Source organism: Nothobranchius furzeri, chromosome 7, assembly GCF_043380555.1.
Source record: "Nothobranchius furzeri strain GRZ-AD chromosome 7, NfurGRZ-RIMD1, whole genome shotgun sequence".
Taxonomy (NCBI): domain Eukaryota; kingdom Metazoa; phylum Chordata; class Actinopteri; order Cyprinodontiformes; family Nothobranchiidae; genus Nothobranchius; species Nothobranchius furzeri.
Genome location: NC_091747.1, coordinates 8,790,067 through 8,812,622, shown reverse-complemented (window position 1 = coordinate 8,812,622; position 22,556 = coordinate 8,790,067).

The window sequence follows — 22,556 nt, the reverse complement described above, 5'->3', positions numbered from 1 at the left end:
TTGTGGGCTTATAACTTGGCTTCTGAATGTCCTAGAGTGATCAGGTTTGTTTCAGAGTACTCCAATACACAGCCCCTACAACCACAAAAAGGAATGGAGTCATTAGCACTTATGGTTTGTAAATGGCACCCAGAATTATGTTGCACGAAGCACAATTTCACATCATTCTGGGTCCATTTGTGTGAAAACAAGGTCCATTCAGGCTGAAACGTTACAAGAAGGTAGAATCTATTGAGTTGTAAGTGATCTGAACGTTTCATGATGATCGCACATTCCTATAGGGGGTCAAACCATGTCCCAAAGGTCACCGGGCCTGGTGTCACTTTAAAGAAGTAGTCCAGTTACACCTTTGTGGGCTTATAACTTGGCTTCTGAATGTCCTAGAGAGGTCAGGCTTGTTTTAGTGTACTCCAATCAACAGCCCCTACAGCCACAAAAAGGAATGGAGTCAAAAGCACTTATGGTTTGTAAATGGCACCCAGAATTATGTTGCACGAAGCACAATTTCACATCATTCTGGGTCCATTTGTGTGAAAACAAGGTCCAATCAGGCTGAAACGTTACAAGAAGGTAGAATCTATTGAGTTGTAGGTGATCTGAACGTTTCATGATGATCGCACATTCCTAATGGGGTCAAACCATGTCCCAAAGGTCACCGGGCCTGGTGTCACTTTAAAGAAGTAGTCCAGTCAAACCTTTGTGGGCTTATAACTTGGCTTCTGAATATCCTAAAGAGGTCAGGTTTGTTTTAGAGTACTCCAATCAACAGCCCCCATTACCCCAAAAAGGAATGGAGTCATTAGCACTTATGGTTTTTAAATGGCACCCAGAATTATGTTGCACAAAGCACAATTTCACATCATTCCGGGTTCATTTGTGTGAAAACAAGGTCCAATCAGGCTGAAACGTTACAGGATCGTAGAATCTATTGAGTTGTAAGTGATCTGAACGTTTCATGATGATCGCACTTTCCTAAGGGGTTCAAACCATGTCCTAAAGGTCACCGGATCTGGTGTCACTTTAAAGAAGTAGTCCAGTTACATATTTGTGGGCTTACAACTTGGCTTCTGAATATCCTAGAGAGGTCAGGTTTGTTTTAGAGTACTCCAATTAACAGCCCCTATTACCTCAAAAAGAAATGGAGTCATTAGCACTTATGGTTTTTAAATGGCACCCAGAATTATGTTGCACAAAGCACAATTTCACATCATTCTGGGTCCATTTGTGTGAAAACAAGGTCCAATCAGGCTGAAACGTTTCAAGAAGGTAGAATCTATTGAGTTGTAAGTGATCTGAACGTTTCATGATGATCTCACATTCCTAAGTGGGTCAAACCATGTCCCAAAAGTCACCGGATCTGGTGTCACTTTAAAGAAGTAGTCCAGTTACACATTTGTGGGCTTATAACTTGGCTTCTGAATGTCCTAGAGAGATCAGGTTTGTTTTAGTGTACTCCAATCAACAGCCCCTACAACCACAAAAAAGAATGGAGTCATTAGCACTTATGGTTTGTAAATGGCACCCAGAATTATGTTGCACGAAGCACAATTTCACATCATTCTGGGTCGATTTGTGTGAAAACAAGGTCCAATCAGGCTGAAATGTTACAAGAAGGTAGAATCTATTGAGTTGTAAGTGATATGAACGTTTCATGATGATCGCACATTCCTATAGGGGGTCAAACCATGTCCCAAAGGTCACCGGGCCTGGTGTCACTTTAAAGAAGTAGTCCAGTTACACCTTTTTGGGCTTATAACTTGGCTTCTGAATGTCCTAGAGAGATCAGGTTTGTTTTAGTGTACTCCAATCAACAGCCCCTACAACCACAAAAAGGAATGGAGTCATTAGCACTTATGGTTTGTAAATGGCACCCAGAATTATGTTGCACGAAGCACAATTTCACATCATTCTGGGTCCATTTGTGTGAAAACAAGGTCCAATCAGGCTGAAACGTTAAAGAAGGTAGAATCTATTGAGTTGTAAGTGATCTGAACGTTTCATGATGATCGCACATTCCTAAGGGGGTCAAGTTATGTCCCAAAGGTCACCGGATCTGGTGTCACTTTAAAGAAGTAGTCCAGTTACACCTTTGTGGGCTTATAACTTGGCTTCTGAATGTCCTAGAGAGATCAGGTTTGTTTTGGTGTACTCCAATCAACAGCCCCTACAACCACAAAAAGGAATGGAGTCATTAGCACTTATGGTTTGTAAATGGCACCCAGAATTATGTTGCACGAAGCACAATTTCACATCATTCTGGGTCCATTTGTGTGAAAACAAGGTCCATTAAGGCTGAAACGTTACAAGAAGGTAGAATCTATTGAGTTGTAAGTGATCTGAACGTTTCAAGATGATCGCACATTCCTATAGGGGGTCAAACCATGTCCCAAAGGTATCCGGGCCTGGTGTCACTTTAAAGAAGTAGTCCAGTTACACCTTTGTGGGCTTATAACTTGGCTTCTGAATGTCCTAGAGAGGTCAGGCTTGTTTTAGTGTTCTCCAATCAACAGCCCCTACAGCCACAAAAAGGACTGGAGTCATTGGCACTTATGGTTTGTAAATGGCACCCAGAATTATGTTGCACGAAGCACAATTTCACATCATTCTGGGTCCATTTGTGTGAAAACAAGGTCCTATCAGGCTGAAACGTTACAGGAAGGTAGAATCTATTGAGTTGTAAGTGATCTGAACGTTTCATGATGATAGAACTTTCCTAAGGGGGTCAAACCATGTCCCAAAGGTCACCGGGCCTGGTGTCACTTTAAAGAAGTAGTCCAGTTACACATTTGTGGGCTTATAACTTGTCTTCTGAATATCCTAGAGAGGTCAGGTTTAATTTAGAGTACTCCAATTAACAGCCCCCATTACCCCAAAAAGGAATGGAGTCATTAGCACTTATGGTTTGTAAATGGCACCCAGAATTATGTTGCACGAAGCACAATTTCACATCATTCTGGGTCCATTTGTGTGAAAACAAGGTCCATTCAGGCTGAAACGTTACAAGAAGGTAGAATCTATTGAGTTGTAAGTGATCTGAACGTTTCATGATGATCGCACATTCCTATAGGGGGTCAAACCATGTCCCAAAGGTCACCGGGCCTGGTGTCACTTTAAAGAAGTAGTCCAGTTACACCTTTGTGGGCTTATAACTTGGCTTCTGAATGTCCTAGAGAGGTCAGGCTTGTTTTAGTGTACTCCAATCAACAGCCCCTACAGCCACAAAAAGGAATGGAGTCAAAAGCACTTATGGTTTGTAAATGGCACCCAGAATTATGTTGCACGAAGCACAATTTCACATCATTCTGGGTCCATTTGTGTGAAAACAAGGTCCAATCAGGCTGAAACGTTACAAGAAGGTAGAATCTATTGAGTTGTAGGTGATCTGAACGTTTCATGATGATCGCACATTCCTAATGGGGTCAAACCATGTCTCAAAGGTCACCGGGCCTGGTGTCACTTTAAAGAAGTAGTCCAGTTACACCTTTGTGGGCTTATAACTTGGCTTCTGAATATCCTAGAGAGGTCAGTTTTAATTTAGAGTACTCCAGTTAACAGCCCCCATTACCCCAAAAAGGAATGGAGTCATTAGCACTTATGGTTTTTAAATGGCACCTAGAATTATGTTGCACGAAGCACAATTTCACATCATTCTGGGTCCATTTGTGTGAAAACAAGGTCCAATCAGGCTGAAACGTTACAAGAAGGTAGAATCTATTGAGTTGTAGGTGATCTGAACGTTTCATGATGATCGCACATTCCTACGGGGGTCAAACCATGTCCCAAAGGTCACCGGGCCTGGTGTCACTTTAAAGAAGTAGTCCAGTTACACCTTTGTGGGCTTATAACTTGGCTTCTGAATATCCTAGAGAGGTCAGTTTTAATTTAGAGTACTCCAATTAACAGCCCCCATTACCCCAAAAAGGAATGGAGTCATTAGCACTTATGGTTTTTAAATGGCACCTAGAATTATGTTGCACGAAGCACAATTTCACATCATTCTGGGTTCATTTGTGTGAAAACAAGGTCCAATCAGGCTGAAACGTTACAGGAAGGTAGAATCTATTGAGTTGTAAGTGATCTGAACGTTTCATGATGATAGCACTTTCCTAAGGGGGTAAAACCATGTCCCAAAGGTCACCGGATCGGTGTCAATTTAAAGAAGTAGTCCAGTTACACATTTGTGGGCTTATAACTTGGCTTCTGAATGTCCTAGAGAGATCAGGTTTGTTTTAGTGTACTCCAATCAACAGCCCCTACAACCACAAAAAGGAATGGAGTCATTAGCACTCATGGTTTGTAAATGGCACCCAGAATTATGTGGCACGAAGCACAATTTCACATCATTCTGGGTTCATTTGTGTGAAAACAAGGTCCAATCAGGCTGAAACGTTACAGGAAGGTAGAATCTATTGAGTTGTAAGTGATCTGAACGTTTCATGATGATAGCACTTTCCTAAAGGGGTCAAACCATGTCCCAAAGGTCACCGGGCCTGGTGTCACTTTAAAGAAGTAGTCCAGTTAAACATTTGTGGGCTTATAACTTGGCTTCTGAATATCCTAAAGAGGTCAGGTTTGTTTTAGAGTACTCCAATCAACAGCCCCCATTACCCCAAAAAGGAATGGAGTCATTAGCACTTATGGTTTTTAAATGGCACCCAGAATTATGTTGCACAAAGCACAATTTCACATCATTCTGGGTTCATTTGTGTGAAAACAAGGTCCAATCAGGCTGAAACGTTACAGGATGGTAGAATCTATTGAGTTGTAAGTGATCTGAACGTTTCATGATGATCGCACTTTCCTAAGGGGTTCAAACCATGTCCTAAAGGTCACTGGATCTGGTGTCACTTTAAAGAAGTAGTCCAGTTACATATTTGTGGGCTTATAACTTGGCTTCTGAATACCCTAGAGAGGTCAGGTTTGTTTTAGAGTACTCCAATTAACAGCCCCTATTACCTCAAAAAGAAATGGAGTCATTAGCACTTATGGTTTTTAAATGGCACCCAGAATTATGTTCCACAAAGCACAATTTCACATCATTCTGGGTCAATTTGTGTGAAAACAAGGTCCAATCAGGCTGAAACGTTTCAAGAAGGTAGAATCTATTGAGTTGTAAGTGATCTGAACGTTTCATGATGATCTCACATTCCTAAGTGGGTCAAACCATGTCCCAAAAGTCACCGGATCTGGTGTCACTTTAAAGAAGTAGTCCAGTTACACATTTGTGGGCTCATAACTTGGCTTCTGAATGTCCTAGAGAGATCAGGTTTGTTTAAGTGTACTCCAATCAACAGCCCCTACAACCACAAAAAAGAATGGAGTCATTAGCACTTATGGTTTGTAAATGGCACCCAGAATTATGTTGCACGAAGCACAATTTCACATCATTCTGGGTCGATTTGTGTGAAAACAAGGTCCAATCAGGCTGAAACGTTACAAGAAGGTAGAATCTATTGAGTTGTAAGTGATCTGAACGTTTCATGATGATCGCACATTCCTATAGGGGGTCAAACCATGTCCCAAAGGTCACCGGGCCTGGTGTCACTTTAAAGAAGTAGTCCAGTTACACCTTTGTGGGCTTATAACTTGGCTTCTGAATGTCCTAGAGAGATCAGGCTTGTTTTAGTGTACTCCAATCAACAGCCCCTACAACCACAAAAAGGAATGGAGTCATAAGCACTTATGGTTTGTAAATGGCACCCAGAATTATGTTGCACGAAGCACAATTTCACAGCATTCTGGGTCCATTTGTGTGAAAACAAGGTCCAATCAGGCTGAAACGTTACAAGAAGGTAGAATCTATTGAGTTGTAAGTGATCTGAAAGTTTCATGATGATTGCACATTCCTAAGGGGGTCAAATTATGTCCCAAAGGTCACCGGATCTGGTGTCACTTTAAAGAAGTAGTCCAGTTACACCTTTGTGGGCTTATAACTTGGCTTCTGAATGTCCTAGAGAGATCAGGTTTGTTTTGGTGTACTCCAATCAACAGCCCCTACAACCACAAAAAGGAATGGAGTCATTAGCACTTATGGTTTGTAAATGGCACCCAGAATTATGTTGCACGAAGCACAATTTCACATCATTCTGGGTCCATTTGTGTGAAAACAAGGTCCATTAAGGCTGAAACGTTACAAGAAGGTAGAATCTATTGAGTTGTAAGTGATCTGAACGTTTCATGATGATCGCACATTCCTATAGGGGGTCAAACCATGTCCCAAAGGTCACCGGGCCTGGTGTCACTTTAAAGAAGTAGTCCAGTTACACTTTTGTGGGCTTATAACTTGGCTTCTGAATGTCCTAGAGAGATCAGGTTTGTTTTAGTGTACTCCAATCAACAGCCCCTACAACCACAAAAAGGAATGGAGTCATTAGCACTTATGGTTTGTAAATGGCACCCAGAATTATGTTGCACGAAGCACAATTTCACATCATTCTGGGTCCATTTGTGTGAAAACAAGGTCCAATCAGGCTTAAACGTTACAAGAAGGTAGAATCTATTGAGTTGTAAGTGATCTGAAAGTTTCATGATGATTGCACATTCCTAAGGGGGTCAAATTATATCCCAAAGGTCACCGGATCTGGTGTCACTTTAAAGAAGTAGTCCAGTTACACCTTTGTGGGCTTATAACTTGGCTTCTGAATGTCCTAGAGAGATCAGGTTTGTTTTGGTGTACTCCAATCAACAGCCCCTACAACCACAAAAAGGAATGGAGTCATTACCACTTATGGTTTGTAAATGGCACCCAGAATTATGTTGCACGAAGCACAATTTCACATCATTCTGGGTCCATTTGTGTGAAAACAAGGTCCATTAAGGCTGAAACGTTACAAGAAGGTAGAATCTATTGAGTTGTAAGTGATCTGAACGTTTCATGATGATCGCACATTCCTATAGGGGGTCAAACCATGTCCCAAAGGTATCCGGGCCTGGTGTCACTTTAAAGAAGTAGTCCAGTTACACCTTTGTGGGCTTATAACTTGGCTTCTGAATGTCCTAGAGAGGTCAGGCTTGTTTTAGTGTACTCCAATCAACAGCCCCTACAGCCACAAAAAGGAATGGAGTCATTGGCACTTATGGTTTGTAAATGGCACCCAGAATTATGTTGCACGAAGCACAATTTCACATCATTCTGGGTCCATTTGTGTGAAAACAAGGTCCAATCAGGCTGAAACGTTACAGGAAGGTAGAATCTATTGAGTTGTAAGTGATCTGAACGTTTCATGATGATAGCACTTTCCTAAGGGGGTCAAACCATGTCCCAAAGGTCACCGGGCCTGGTGTCACTTTAAAGAAGTAGTCCAGTTACACATTTGTGGGCTTATAACTTGGCTTCTGAATATCCTAGAGAGGTCAGGTTTAATTTAGAGTACTCCAATTAACAGCCCCCATTACCCCAAAAAGGAATTTAGTCATTAACACTTATGGTTTTTAAATGGCACCCAGAATTATGTTGCACGAAGCACAATTTCACATCATTCTGGGTCCATTTGTGTGAAAACAAGGTCCAATCAGGCTGAAACGTTACAGGAAGGTAGAATCTATTGAGTTGTAAGTGATCTGAACGTTTCACGATGATAGCACTTTCCTAAGGGGGTCAAACCATGTCCCAAAGGTCACCGGATCGGTGTCAATTTAAAGAAGTAGTCCAGTTACACATTCGTGGGCTTATAACTTGGCTTCTGAATGTCCTAGAGTGATCAGGTTTGTTTCAGAGTTCTCCAATCAACAGCCCCTACAACCACAAAAAGGAATGGAGTCATTAGCACTTATGGTTTGTAAATGGCACCCAGAATTATGTTGAACGAAGCACAATTTCACATCATTCTGGGTCCATTTGTGTGAAAACAAGGTCCATTCAGGCTGAAACGTTACAAGAAGGTAGAATCTATTGAGTTGTAAGTGATCTGAACGTTTCATGATGATCGCACATTCCTATAGGGGGTCAAACCATGTCCCAAAGGTCACCGGGCCTGGTGTCACTTTAAAGAAGTAGTCCAGTTACACCTTTGTGGGCTTATAACTTGGCTTCTGAATGTCCTAGAGAGGTCAGGCTTGTTTTAGTGTACTCCAATCAACAGCCCCTACAGCCACAAAAAGGAATGGAGTCAAAAGCACTTATGGTTTGTAAATGGCACCCAGAATTATGTTGCACGAAGCACAATTTCACATCATTCTGGGTCAATTTGTGTGAAAACAAGGTCCAATCAGGCTGAAACGTTACAGGAAGGTAGAATCTATTGAGTTGTAAGTGATCTGAACGTTTCATGATGATCGCACTTTCCTAAGGAGGTAAAACCATGTCCCAAAGGTCACCGGATCGGTGTCAATTTAAAAAAGTAGTCCAGTTACACATTTGTGGGCTTATAACTTGGCTTCTGAATGTCCTAGAGAGATCAGGTTTGTTTTAGTGTACTCCAATCAACAGCCCCTACAACCACAAAAAGGAATGGAGTCATTAGCACTTATGGTTTTTAAATGGCACCCAGAATTATGTTGCACGAAGCACAATTTCACATCATTCTGGGTCCATTTGTGTGAAAACAAGGTCCAATCAGGCTGAAACGTTACAGGAAGGTAGAATCTATTTAATTGTAAGTGATCTGAACGTTTCATGATGATAGCACTTTCCTAAGGGGGTCAAACCATGTCCCAGAGGTCACCGGATCTGTTGTCAATTTAAAGAAGTAGTCCAGTTACACATTTGTGGGCTTATAACTTGGCTTCTCAATGTCCTAGAGAGATCAGGTTTGTTTTAGTGTACTCCAATCAACAGCCCCTACAACCACAAAAAGGAATGGAGTCATTAGCACTTATGGTTTTTAAATGGCACCCAGAATTATGTTGCACGAAGCACAATTTCACATCATTCTGGGTCCATTTGTGTGAAAACAAGGTCCAGTCAGGCTGAAACGTTACAAGAAGGTAGAATCTGTTGAGTTGTAAGTGATCTGAACGTTTCATGATGATCGCACATTCCTATAGGGGGTCAAACCATGTCCCAAAGGTCACCGGGCCTGGTGTCACTTTAAAGAAGTAGTCCAGTTAAACCTTTGTGGGCTTATAACTTGGCTTCTGAATATCCTAAAGAGGTCAGGTATGTTTTAGAGTACTCCAATTAACAGCCCCCATTACCCCAAAAAGGAATGGAGTCATTAGCACTTATGGTTTTTAAATGGCACCCAGAATTATGTTGCACAAAGCACAATTTCACATCATTCTGGGTTCATTTGTGTGAAAACAAGGTCCAATCAGGCTGAAACGTTACAGGATGGTAGAATCTTTGAGTTGTAAGTGATCTGAACGTTTCATGATGATCGCACTTTCCTAAGGGGGTCAAACCATGTCCTAAAGGTCACCAGATCTGGTGTCACTTTAAAGAAGTAGTCCAGTTACACATTTGTGGGCTTATAACTTGGCTTCTGAATATCCTAGAGAGGTCAGGTTTGTTTTAGAGTACTCCAATTAACAGCCCCTATTACCTCAAAAAGAAATGGAGTCATTAGCACTTATGGTTTTTAAATGGCACCCAGAATTATGTTGCACGAAGCACAATTTCACATCATTCTGGGTCCATTTGTGTGAAAACAAGGTCCAATCAGGCTGAAACGTTACAAGAAGGTAGAATCTATTGAGTTGTAAGTGATCTGAACGTTTCATGATGATCGCACATTCCTAAGGGGTCAAATTATGTCCCAAAGGTCACCGGATCTGGTGTCACTTTAAAGAAGTAGTCCAGTTACACCTTTGTGGGCTTATAACTTGGCTTCTGAATGTCCTAGAGAGATCAGGTTTGTTTTGGTGTACTCCAATCAACAGCCCCTACAACCACAAAAAGGAATGGAGTCATTAGCACTTATGGTTTGTAAATGGCACCCAGAATTATGTTGCACGAAGCACAATTTCACATCATTCTGGGTCCATTTGTGTGAAAACAAGGTCCATTAAGGCTGAAACGTTACAAGAAGGTAGAATATATTGAGTTGTAAGTGATCTGAACGTTTCATGATGATCGCACATTCCTATAGGGGGTCAAACCATGTCCCAAAGGTATCCGGGCCTGGTGTCACTTTAAAGAAGTAGTCCAGTTACACCTTTGTGGGCTTATAACTTGGCTTCTGAATGTCCTAGAGAGGTCAGGCTTGTTTTAGTGTACTCCAATCAACAGCCCCTACAGCCACAAAAAGGAATGGAGTCAAAAGCACTTATGGTTTGTAAATGGCACCCAGAATTATGTTGCACGAAGCACAATTTCACATCATTCTGGGTCCATTTGTGTGAAAACAAGGTCCAATCAGGCTGAAACGTTACAAGAAGGTAGAATCTATTGAGTTGTAAGTGATCTGAACGTTTCATGATGATAGCACTTTCCTAAGGGGGTCAAACCATGTCCCAAAGGTCACCGGGCCTGGTGTCACTTTAAAGAAGTAGTCCAGTTACACATTTGTGGGCTTATAACTTGGCTTCTGAATATCCTAGAGAGGTCAGGTTTAATTTAGAGTACTCCAATTAACAGCCCCTATTACCCCAAAAAGGAATTTAGTCATTAGCACTTATGGTTTTTAAATGGCACCCAGAAATATGTTGCACGAAGCACAATTTCACATCATTCTGGGTTCATTTGTGTGAAAACAAGGTCCAATCAGGCTGAAACGTTACAGGAAGGTAGAATCTATTGAGTTGTAAGTGATCTGAACGTTTCATGATGATAGCACTTTCCTAAGGGGGTAAAACCATGTCCCAAAGGTCACCGGATCGGTGTCAATTTAAAGAAGTAGTCCAGTTACACATTTGTGGGCTTATAACTTGGCTTCTGAATATCCTAGAGAGGTCAGGTTTGTTTTAGAGTACTCCAATTAACAGCCCTATTACCTCAAAAAGAAATGGAGTCATTAGCACTTATGGTTTTTAAATGGCACCCAGAATTATGTTGCACGAAGCACAATTTCACATCATTCTGGGTCCATTTGTGTGAAAACAAGGTCCAATCAGGCTGAAACGTTTCAAGAAGGTAGAATCTATTGAGTTGTAAGTGATCTGAATGTTTCATGATGATCGCACATTCCTAAGTGGGTCAAACCATGTCCCAAAAGTCACCGGATCTGGTGTCACTTTAAAGAAGTAGTCCAGTTACACATTTGTGGGCTTATAACTTGGCTTCTGAATGCCCTAGAGAGATCAGGTTTGTTTTAGTGTACTCCAATCAACAGCCCCTACAACCACAAAAAAGAATGGAGTCATTAGCACTTATGGTTTGTAAATGGCACCCAGAATTATGTTGCACGAAGCACAATTTCACATCATTCTGGGTCGATTTGTGTGAAAACAAGGTCCAATCAGGCTGAAACGTTACAAGAAGGTAGAATCTATTGAGTTGTAAGTGATATGAACGTTTCATGATGATCGCACATTCCTATAGGGGGTCAAACCATGTCCCAAAGGTCACCGGGCCTGGTGTCACTTTAAAGAAGTAGTCCAGTTACACCTTTGTGGGCTTATAACTTGGCTTCTGAATGTCCTAGAGAGATCAGGTTTGTTTTAGTGTACTCCAATCAACAGCCCCTACAACCACAAAAAGGAATGGAGTCATTAGCACTTATGGTTTCTAAATGGCACCCAGAATTATGTTGCACGAAGCACAATTTCACATCATTCTGGGTCCATTTGTGTGAAAACAAGGTCCAATCAGGCTGAAACGTTACAAGAAGGTAGAATCTATTGAGTTGTAAGTGATCTGAAAGTTTCATGATGATCACACATTCCTAAGGGGGTCAAATTATGTCCCAAAGGTCACCGGATCTGGTGTCACTTTAAAGAAGTAGTCCAGTTACACCTTTGTGGGCTTATAACTTGGCTTCTGAATGTCCTAGAGAGATCAGGTTTGTTTTGGTGTACTCCAATCAACAGCCCCTACAACCACAAAAAGGAATGGAGTCATTAGCACTTATGGTTTTTAAATGGCACTCAGAATTATGTTGCACGAAGCACAATTTCACATCATTCTGGGTTCATTTGTGTGAAAACAAGGTCCAATCATGCTGAAACGTTACAAGAAGGTAGAATCTATTGAGTTGTAAGTGATCTGAACGTTTCATGATGATCGCACATTCCTATAGGGGGTCAAACCATGTCCCAAAGGTCACCGGGCCTGGTCTCACTTTAAAGAATAAGTCCAGTTACACCTTTGTGGGCTTATAACTTGGCTTCTGAATATCCTAGAGAGGTCAGGTTTATTTTAGTGTACTCCAATCAACAGCCCCTACAACCACAAAAAGGAATAAAGCCATTAGCACTTATGGTTTGTAAATGGCACCCAGAATTATGTTGCACGAAGCACAATTTCACATCATTCTGGGTCCATTTGTGTGAAAACAAGGTCCAATCAGGCTGAAACGTTACAAGAAGGTAGAATCTATTGAGTTGTAAGTGATCTGAATGTTTCATGATGATCGCACATTCCTATAGGGGGTCAAACCATGTCCCAAAGGTCACCGGGCCTGGTGTCACTTTAAACAAGTAGTCCAGTTTCACATTTGTGGGCTTATAACTTGGCTTCTGAATGTCCTAGAGAGGTCAGGTTTGTTTTAGTGTACTCCAATCAACAGCCCCTACAACCACAAAAATGAATGGAGTCATTAGCACTTATGGTTTGTAAATGGCACCCAGAATTATGTTGCACGAAGCACAATTTCACATCATTCTGGGTTCATTTGTGTGAAAACAAGGCCCAATCAGGCTGAAACGTTACAAGAAGGTAGAATCTATTGAGTTGTAAGTGATCTGAACGTTTCATGATGATCGCACATTCCTATAGGGGGTCAAACCATGTCCCAAAGGTCACAGGGCCTGGTGTCACTTTAAAGATGTAGTCCAGTTACACCTTTGTGGGCTTATAACTTGGCTTCTGAATATCCTAGAGAGGTCAGGTTTGTTTGAGAGTACTCCAATTAACAGCACCCATTACCCCAAAAAGGAATGGAGTCATTAGCAACTATGGTTTTTAAATGTCACCCAGAATTATGTTGCACGAAGCACAATTTCACATCATTCTGGGTTTATTTGTGTGAAAACAATGTCCAATCATGCTGAAACGTTACAAGAAGGTAGAATCTATTGAGTTTTAAGTGATCTGAACGTTTCATGATGATCGCACATTCCTATAGGGGGTCAAACCATGTCCCAAAGGTCACCGGGCCTGGTCTCACTTTAAAGAATAAGTCCAGTTACACCTTTGTGGGCTTATAACTTGGCTTCTGAATATCCTAGAGAGGTCAGGTTTGTTTTAGTGTACTCCAATCAACAGCCCCTACAACCACAAAAAGGAATAAAGCCATTAGCACTTATGGTTTGTAAATGGCACCCAGAATTATGTTGCACGAAGCACAATTTCACATCATTCTGGGTCCATTTGTGTGAAAACAAGGTCCAATCAGGCTGAAACGTTACAAGAAGGTAGAATCTATTGAGTTGTAAGTGATCTGAATGTTTCATGATGATCGCACATTCCTAAGGGGGTCAAACCATGTCCCAAAGGTCACCGGTCCTGGTGTCACTTTAAATAAGTAGTCCAGTTACACCTTTGTGGGCTTATAACATGGCTTCTGGATATCCTAGAGAGGTCATGTTTAATTTAGAGTACTCCAATTAACAGCCCCCATTACCCCAAAATGTAATGGAGTCATTAGCACTTATGGTTTTTAAATGGCACCCAGAATTATGTTGCACGAAGCACAATTTCACATCATTCTGGGTTCATTTGCGTGAAAACAAGGTCCAATCAGGCTGAAACATTACAAGAAGGTAGAATCTATTGAGTTTTAAGTGATCTGAACGTTTCATGATGATAGCACTTTCCTAAGGGGGTAAAACCATGTCCCAAAGGTCACCGGATCAGTGTCAATTTAAAGAAGTAGTCCAGTTACACATTTGTGGGCTTATAACTTGGCTTCTGAATGTCCTAGAGAGATCAGGTTTGTTTTAGTGTACTCCAATCAACAGCCCCCATTACCCCAAAAAGGAATGGAGTCATTAGCACTTATGGTTTTTAAATGGCACCCAGAATTATGTTGCACGAAGCACAATTTCACATCATTCTGGGTCCATTTGTGTGAAAACAAGGTCCAGTCAGGCTGAAACGTTACAAGAAGGTAGAATCTGTTGAGTTGTAAGTGATCTGAACGTTTCATGATGATCGCACATTCCTATAGGGGGTCAAACCATGTCCCAAAGGTCACCGGGCCTGGTGTCACTTTAAAGAAGTAGTCCAGTTAAACCTTTGTGGGCTTATAACTTGGCTTCTGAATATCCTAAAGAGGTCAGGTTTGTTTTAGAGTACTCCAATCAACAGCCCCCATTACCCCAAAAAGGAATGGAGTCATTAGCACTTATGGTTTTTAAATGGCACCCAGAATTATGTTGCACAAAGCACAATTTCACATCATTCTGGGTTCATTTGTGTGAAAACAAGGTCCAATCAGGCTGAAACGTTACAGGAAGGTAGAATCTATTGAGTTGTAAGTGATCTGAACGTTTCATGATGATCGCACTTTCCTAAGGGGTTCAAACCATGTCCTAAAGGTCACCGGATCTGGTGTCACTTTAAAGAAGTAGTCCAGTTACATATTTGTGGGCTTATAACTTGGCTTCTGAATATCCTAGAGAGGTCAGGTTTGTTTTAGAGTACTCCAATTAACAGCCCCTATTACCTCAAAAAGAAATGGAGTCATTAGCACTTATGGTTTTTAAATGGCACCCAGAATTATGTTGCACAAAGCACAATTTCACATCATTCTGGGTCCATTTGTGTGAAAACAAGGTCCAATCAGGCTGAAACGTTTCAAGAAGGTAGAATCTATTGAGTTGTAAGTGATCTGAACGTTTCATGATGATCTCACATTCCTAAGTGGGTCAAACCATGTCCCAAAAGTCACCGGATCTGGTGTCACTTTAAAGAAGTAGTCCAGTTACACATTTGTGGGCTTATAACTTGGCTTCTGAATGTCCTAGAGAGATCAGGTTTGTTTTAGTGTACTCCAATCAACAGCCCCTACAACCACAAAAAAGAATGGAGTCATTAGCACTTATGGTTTGTAAATGGCACCCAGAATTATGTTGCACGAAGCACAATTTCACATCATTCTGGGTCGATTTGTGTGAAAACAAGGTCCAATCAGGCTGAAACGTTACAAGAAGGTAGAATCTATTGAGTTGTAAGTGATATGAACGTTTCATGATGATCGCACATTCCTATAGGGGGTCAAACCATGTCCCAAAGGTCACCGGGCCTGGTGTCACTTTAAAGAAGTAGTCCAGTTACACCTTTGTGGGCTTATAACTTGGCTTCTGAATGTCCTAGAGAGATCAGGTTTGTTTTAGTGTACTCCAATCAACAGCCCCTACAACCACAAAAAGGAATGGAGTCATTAGCACTTATGGTTTGTAAATGGCACCCAGAATTATGTTGCACGAAGCACAATTTCACATCATTCTGGGTCCATTTGTGTGAAAACAAGGTCCAATCAGGCTGAAACGTTACAAGAAGGTAGAATCTATTGAGTTGTAAGTGATCTGAAAGTTTCATGATGATCGCACATTCCTAAGGGGGTCAAATTATGTCCCAAAGGTCACCGGATCTGGTGTCACTTTAAAGAAGTAGTCCAGTTACACCTTTGTGGTCTTATAACTTGGCTTCTGAATGTCCTAGAGAGATCAGGTTTGTTTTGGTGTACTCCAATCAACAGCCCGTACAACCACAAAAAGGAATGGAGTCATTAGCACTTATGGTTTGTAAATGGCACCCAGAATTATGTTGCACGAAGCACAATTTCACATCATTCTGGGTCCATTTGTGTGAAAACAAGGTCCATTAAGGCTGAAACGTTACAAGACGGTAGAATCTATTGAGTTGTAAGTGATCTGAACGTTTCATGATGATCGCACATTCCTATAGGGGGTCAAACCATGTCCCAAAGGTATCCGGGCCTGGTGTCACTTTAAAGAAGTAGTCCAGTTACACCTTTGTGGGCTTATAACTTGGCTTCTGAATGTCCTAGAGAGGTCAGGCTTGTTTTAGTGTACTCCAATCAACAGCCCCTACAGCCACAAAAAGGAATGGAGTCATTGGCACTTATGGTTTGTAAATGGCACCCAGAATTATGTTGCACGAAGCACAATTTCACATCATTCTGGGTCCATTTGTGTGAAAACAAGGTCCAATCAGGCTGAAACGTTACAGGAAGGTAGAATCTATTGAGTTGTAAGTGATCTGAACGTTTCATGATGATAGCACTTTCCTAAGGGGGGTCAAACCATGTCCCAAAGGTCACCGGGCCTGGTGTCACTTTAAAGAAGTAGTCCAGTTACACATTTGTGGGCTTATAACTTGGCTTCTGAATATCCTAGAGAGGTCAGGTTTAATTTAGAGTACTCCAATTAACAGCCCCCATTACCCCAAAAAGGAATTTAGTCATTAACACTTATGGTTTTTAAATGGCACCCAGAATTATGTTGCACGAAGCACAATTTCACATCATTCTGGGTCCATTTGTGTGAAAACAAGGTCCAATCAGGCTGAAACGTTACAGGAAGGTAGAATCTATTGAGTTGTAAGTGATCTGAACGTTTCATGATGATAGCACTTTCCTAAGGGGGTCAAACCATGTCCCAAAGGTCACCGGATCGGTGTCAATTTAAAGAAGTAGTCCAGTTACACATTTGTGGGCTTATAACTTGGCTTCTGAATGTCCTAGAGTGATCAGGTTTGTTTCAGAGTACTCCAATCAACAGCCCCTACAACCACAAAAAGGATTGGAGTCATTAGCACTTATGGTTTGTAAATGGCACCCAGAATTATGTTGCACGAAGCACAATTTCACATCATTCTGGGTCCATTTGTGTGAAAACAAGGTCCATTCAGGCTGAAACGTTACAAGAAGGTAGAATCTATTGAGTTGTAAGTGATCTGAACGTTTCATGATGATCGCACATTCCTATAGGGGGTCAAACCATGTCCCAAAGGTCACCGGGCCTGGTGTCACTTTAAAGAAGTAGTCCAGTTACACCTTTGTGGGCTTATAACTTGGCTTCTGAATGTCCTAGAGAGGTCAGGCTTGTTTTAGTGTACTCCAATCAACAGCCCCTACAGCCACAAAAAGGAATGGAGTCAAAAGCACTTATGGTTTGTAAATGGCACCCAGAATTATGTTGCACGAAGCACAATTTCACATCATTCTGGGTCCATTTGTGTGAAAACAAGGTCCAATCAGGCTGAAACGTTACAAGAAGGTAGAATCTATTGAGTTGTAAGTGATCTGAACGTTTCATGATGATCGCACATTCCTAAGGGGGTCAAACCATGTCCCAAAGGTCACCGGGCCTGGTGTCACTTTAAAGAAGTAGTCCAGTTACACCTTTGTGGGCTTATAACTTGGCTTCTGAATATCCTAGAGAGGTCAGTTTTAATTTAGAGTACTCCAAATAACAGCCCCCATTACCCCAAAAAGGAATGGAGTCATTAGCACTTATGGTTTTTAAACGGAACCCAGAATTAAGTTGCAAGAGGGACAATTTCACATCATTCTGGGTTCATTTGTGTGAAAACAAGGTCCAATCAGGCTGAAACGTTACAGGAAGGTAGAATCTATTGAGTTGTAAGTGATCTGAACGTTTCATGATAATAGCACTTTCCTAAGGTGGTAAAACCATGTCCCAAAGGTCACCGGATCGGTGTCAATTTAAAGAAGTAGTCCAGTTACACATTCGTGGGCTTATAACTTGGCTTCTGAATGTCCTAGAGAGATCAGGTTTGTTTTAGTGTACTCCAATCAACAGCCCCTACAACCACAAAAAGGAATGGAGTCATTAGCACTCATGGTTTGTAAATGGCACCCAGAATTATGTGGCACGAAGCACAAGTTCACATCATTCTGGGTTCATTTGTGTGAAAACAAGGTCCAATCAGGCTGAAACGTTACAGGAAGGTAGGATCTATTTAGTTGTAAGTGATCTGAACGTTTCATGATGATAGCACTTTCCTAAGGGGGTCAAACCATGTCCCAGAGGTCACCGGATCTGTTGTCAATTTAAAGAAGTAGTCCAGTTACACATTTGTGGGCTTATAACTTGGCTTCTCAATGTCCTAGAGAGATCAGGTTTGTTTTAGTGTACTCCAATCAACAGCCCCTACAACCACAAAAAGGAATGGAGTCATTAGCACTTATGGTTTTTAAATGGCACCCAGATCTATGTTGCACGAAGCACAATTTCACATCATTCTGGGTCCATTTGTGTGAAAACAAGGTCCAGTCAGGCTGAAACGTTACAAGAAGGTAGAATCTGTTGAGTTGTAAGTGATCTGAACGTTTCATGATGATCGCACATTCCTATAGGGGGTCAAACCATGTCCCAAAGGTCACCGGGCCTGGTGTGACTTTAAAGAAGTAGTCCAGTTAAACCTTTGTGGGCTTATAACTTGGCTTCTGAATATCCTAAAGAGGTCAGGTTTGTTTTAGAGTACTCCACTCAACAGCCCCCATTACCCCAAAAAGGAATGGAGTCATTAGCACTTATGGTTTTTAAATGGCACCCAGAATTATGTTGCACAAAGCACAATTTCACATCATTCTGGGTTCATTTGTGTGAAAACAAGGTCCAATCAGGCTGAAACGTTACAGGATGGTAGAATCTATTGAGTTGTAAGTGATCTGAATGTTTCATGATGATCGCATTTTCCTAAGGGGTTCAAACAATGTCCTAAAGGTCACCGGATCTGGTGTCACTTTAAAGAAGTAGTCCAGTTACATATTTGTGGGCTTATAACTTGGCTTCTGAATATCCTAGAGAGGTCAGGTTTGTTTTAGAGTACTCCAATTAACAGCCCCTATTGCCTCAAAAAGAAATGGAGTCATTAGCACTTATGGTTTTTAAATGGCACCCAGAATTATGTTGCACAAAGCACAATTTCACATCATTCTGGGTCCATTTGTGTGAAAACAAGGTCCAATCAGGCTGAAACGTTTCAAGAAGGTAGAATCTATTGAGTTGTAAGTGATCTGAACGTTTCATGATGATCTCACATTCCTAAGTGGGTCAAACCATGTCCCAAAAGTCACCGGATCTGGTGTCACTTTAAAGAAGTAGTCCAGTTACACATTTGTGGGCTCATAACTTGGCTTCTGAATGTCCTAGAGAGATCAGGTTTGTTTTAGTGTACTCCAATCAACAGCCCCTACAACCACAAAAAAGAATGGAGTCATTAGCACTTATGGTTTGTAAATGGCACCCAGAATTATGTTGCACGAAGCACAATTTCACATCATTCTGGGTCGATTTGTGTGAAAACAAGGTCCAATCAGGCTGAAACTTTACAAGAAGGTAGAATCTATTGAGTTGTAAGTGATATGAACGTTTCATGATGATCGCACATTCCTATAGGGGGTCAAACCATGTCCCAAAGGTCACCGGGCCTGGTGTCACTTTAAAGAAGTAGTCCAGTTACACCTTTGTGGGCTAATAACTTGGCTTCTGAATGTCCTAGAGAGATCAGGTTTGTTTTGGTGTACTCCAATCAACAGCCCCTACAACCACAAAAAGGAATGGAGTCATTAGCACTTATGGTTTGTAAATGGCACCCAGAATTATGTTGCACGAAGCACAATTTCACATCATTCTGGGTCCATTTGTGTGAAAACAAGGTCCATTAAGGCTGAAACGTTACAAGAAGGTAGAATCTATTGAGTTGTAAGTGATCTGAACGTTTCATGATGATCGCACATTCCTATAGGGGGTCAAACCATGTCCCAAAGGTATCCGGGCCTGGTGTCACTTTAAAGAAGTAGTCCAGTTACACCTTTTTGGGCTTATAACTTGGCTTCTGAATGTCCTAGAGAGGTCAGGCTTGTTTTAGTGTACTCAAATCAACAGCCCCTACAGCCACAAAAAGGAATGGAGTCATTGGCACTTATGGTTTGTAAATGGCACCCAGAATTATGTTGCACGAAGCACAATTTCACATCATTCTGGGTCCATTTGTGTGAAAACAAGGTCCAATCAGGCTGAAACGTTACAGGAAGGTAGAATCTATTGAGTTGTAAGTGATCTGAACGTTTCATGATGATAGCACTTTCCTAAGGGGGTCAAACCATGTCCCAAAGGTCACCGGGCCTGGTGTCACTTTAAAGAAGTAGTCCAGTTACACATTTGTGGGCTTATAACTTGGCTTCTGAATATCCTAGAGAGGTCAGGTTTAATTTAGAGTACTCCAATTAACAGCCCCCATTACCCCAAAAAGGAATTTAGTCATTAACACTTATGGTTTTTAAATGGCACCCAGAATTATGTTGCACGAAGCACAATTTCACATCATTCTGGGTCCATTTGTGTGAAAACAAGGTCCAATCAGGCTGAAACGTTACAGGAAGGTAGAATCTATTGAGTTGTAAGTGATCTGAACGTTTCATGATGATAGCACTTTCCTAAGGGGGTCAAACCATGTCCCAAAGGTCACCGGATCGGTGTCAATTTAAAGAAGTAGTCCAGTTACACATTTGTGGGCTTATAACTTGGCTTCTGAATGTCCTAGAGTGATCAGGTTTGTTTCAGAGTACTCCAATCAACAGCCCCTACAACCACAAAAAGGAATGGAGTCATTAGCACTTATGGTTTGTAAATGGCACCGAGAATTATGTTGCACGAAGCACAATTTCACATCATTCTGGGTCCATTTGTGTGAAAACAAGGTCCAATCAGGCTGAAACGTTACAAGAAGGTAGAATCTATTGAGTTGTAAGTGATCTGAACGTTTCATGATGATCGCACATTCCTAAGGGGGTCAAACCATGTCCCAAAGGTCACCGGGCCTGGTGTCACTTTAAAGAAGTAGTCCAGTTACACCTTTGTGGGCTTATAACTTGGCTTCTGAATATCCTAGAGAGGTCAGTTTTAATTTAGAGTACTCCAAATAACAGCCCCCATTACCCCAAAAAGGAATGGAGTCATTAGCACTTATGGTTTTTAAATGGAACCCAGAATTATGTTGCACGAAGCACAATTTCACATCATTCTGGGTTCATTTGTGTGAAAACAAGGTCCAATCAGGCTGAAACGTTACAGGAAGGTAGAATCTATTGAGTTGTAAGTGATCTGAACGTTTCATGATGATAGCACTTTCCTAAGGTGGTAAAACCATGTCCCAAAGGTCACCAGATCGGTGTCAATTTAAAGAAGTAGTCCAGTTACACATTTGTGGGCTTATAACTTGGGTTCTGAATGTCCTAGAGAGATCAGGTTTGTTTTAGTGTACTCCAATCAACAGCCCCTACAACCACAAAAAGGAATGGAGTCATTAGCACTCATGGTTTGTAAATGGCACCCAGAATTATGTGGCACGAAGCACAATTTCACATCATTCTGGGTCCATTTGTGTGAAAACAAGGTGCAATCAGGCTGAAACGTTACAGGAAGGTAGGATCTATTTAGTTGTAAGTGATCTGAACGTTTCATGATGATAGCACTTTCCTAAGGGGGTCAAACCATGTCCCAGAGGTCACCGGATCTGTTGTCAATTTAAAGAAGTAGTCCAGTTACACATTTGTGGGCTTATAACTTGGCTTCTCAATGTCCTAGAGAGATCAGGTTTGTTTTAGTGTACTCCAATCAACAGCCCCTACAACCACAAAAAGGAATGGAGTCATTAGCACTTATGGTTTTTAAATGGCACCCAGATCTCTGTTGCACGAAGCACAATTTCACATCATTCTGGGTCCATTTGTGTGAAAACAAGGTCCAGTCAGGCTGAAACGTTACAAGAAGGTAGAATCTGTTGAGTTGTAAGTGATCTGAACGTTTCATGATGATCGCACATTCCTATAGGGGGTCAAACCATGTCCCAAAGGTCACCGGGCCTGGTGTCACTTTAAAGAAGTAGTCCAGTTAAACCTTTGTGGGCTTATAACTTGGCTTCTGAATATCCTAAAGAGGTCAGGTTTGTTTTAGAGTACTCCAATCAACAGCCCCCATTACCCCAAAAAGGAATGGAGTCATTAGCACTTATGGTTTTTAAATGGCACCCAGAATTATGTTGCACGAAGCACAATTTCACATCATTCTGGGTTCATTTGTGTGAAAACAAGGTCCAATCAGGCTGAAACGTTACAGGATGGTAGAATCTATTGAGTTGTAAGTGATCTGAACGTTTCATGATGATCGCACTTTCCTAAGGGGTTCAAACCATGTCCTAAAGGTCACCGGATCTGGTGTCACTTTAAAGAAGTAGTCCAGTTACATATTTGTGGGCTTATAACTTGGCTTCTGAATATCCTAGAGAGGTCAGGTTTGTTTTAGAGAACTCCAATTAACAGCCCCTATTACCTCAAAAAGAAATGGAGTCATTAGCACTTATGGTTTTTAAATGGCACCCAGAATTATGTTGCACAAAGCACAATTTCACATCATTCTGGGTCCATTTGTGTGAAAACAAGGTCCAATCAGGCTGAAACGTTTCAAGAAGGTAGAATCTATTGAGTTGTAAGTGATCTGAACGTTTCATGATGATCTCACAT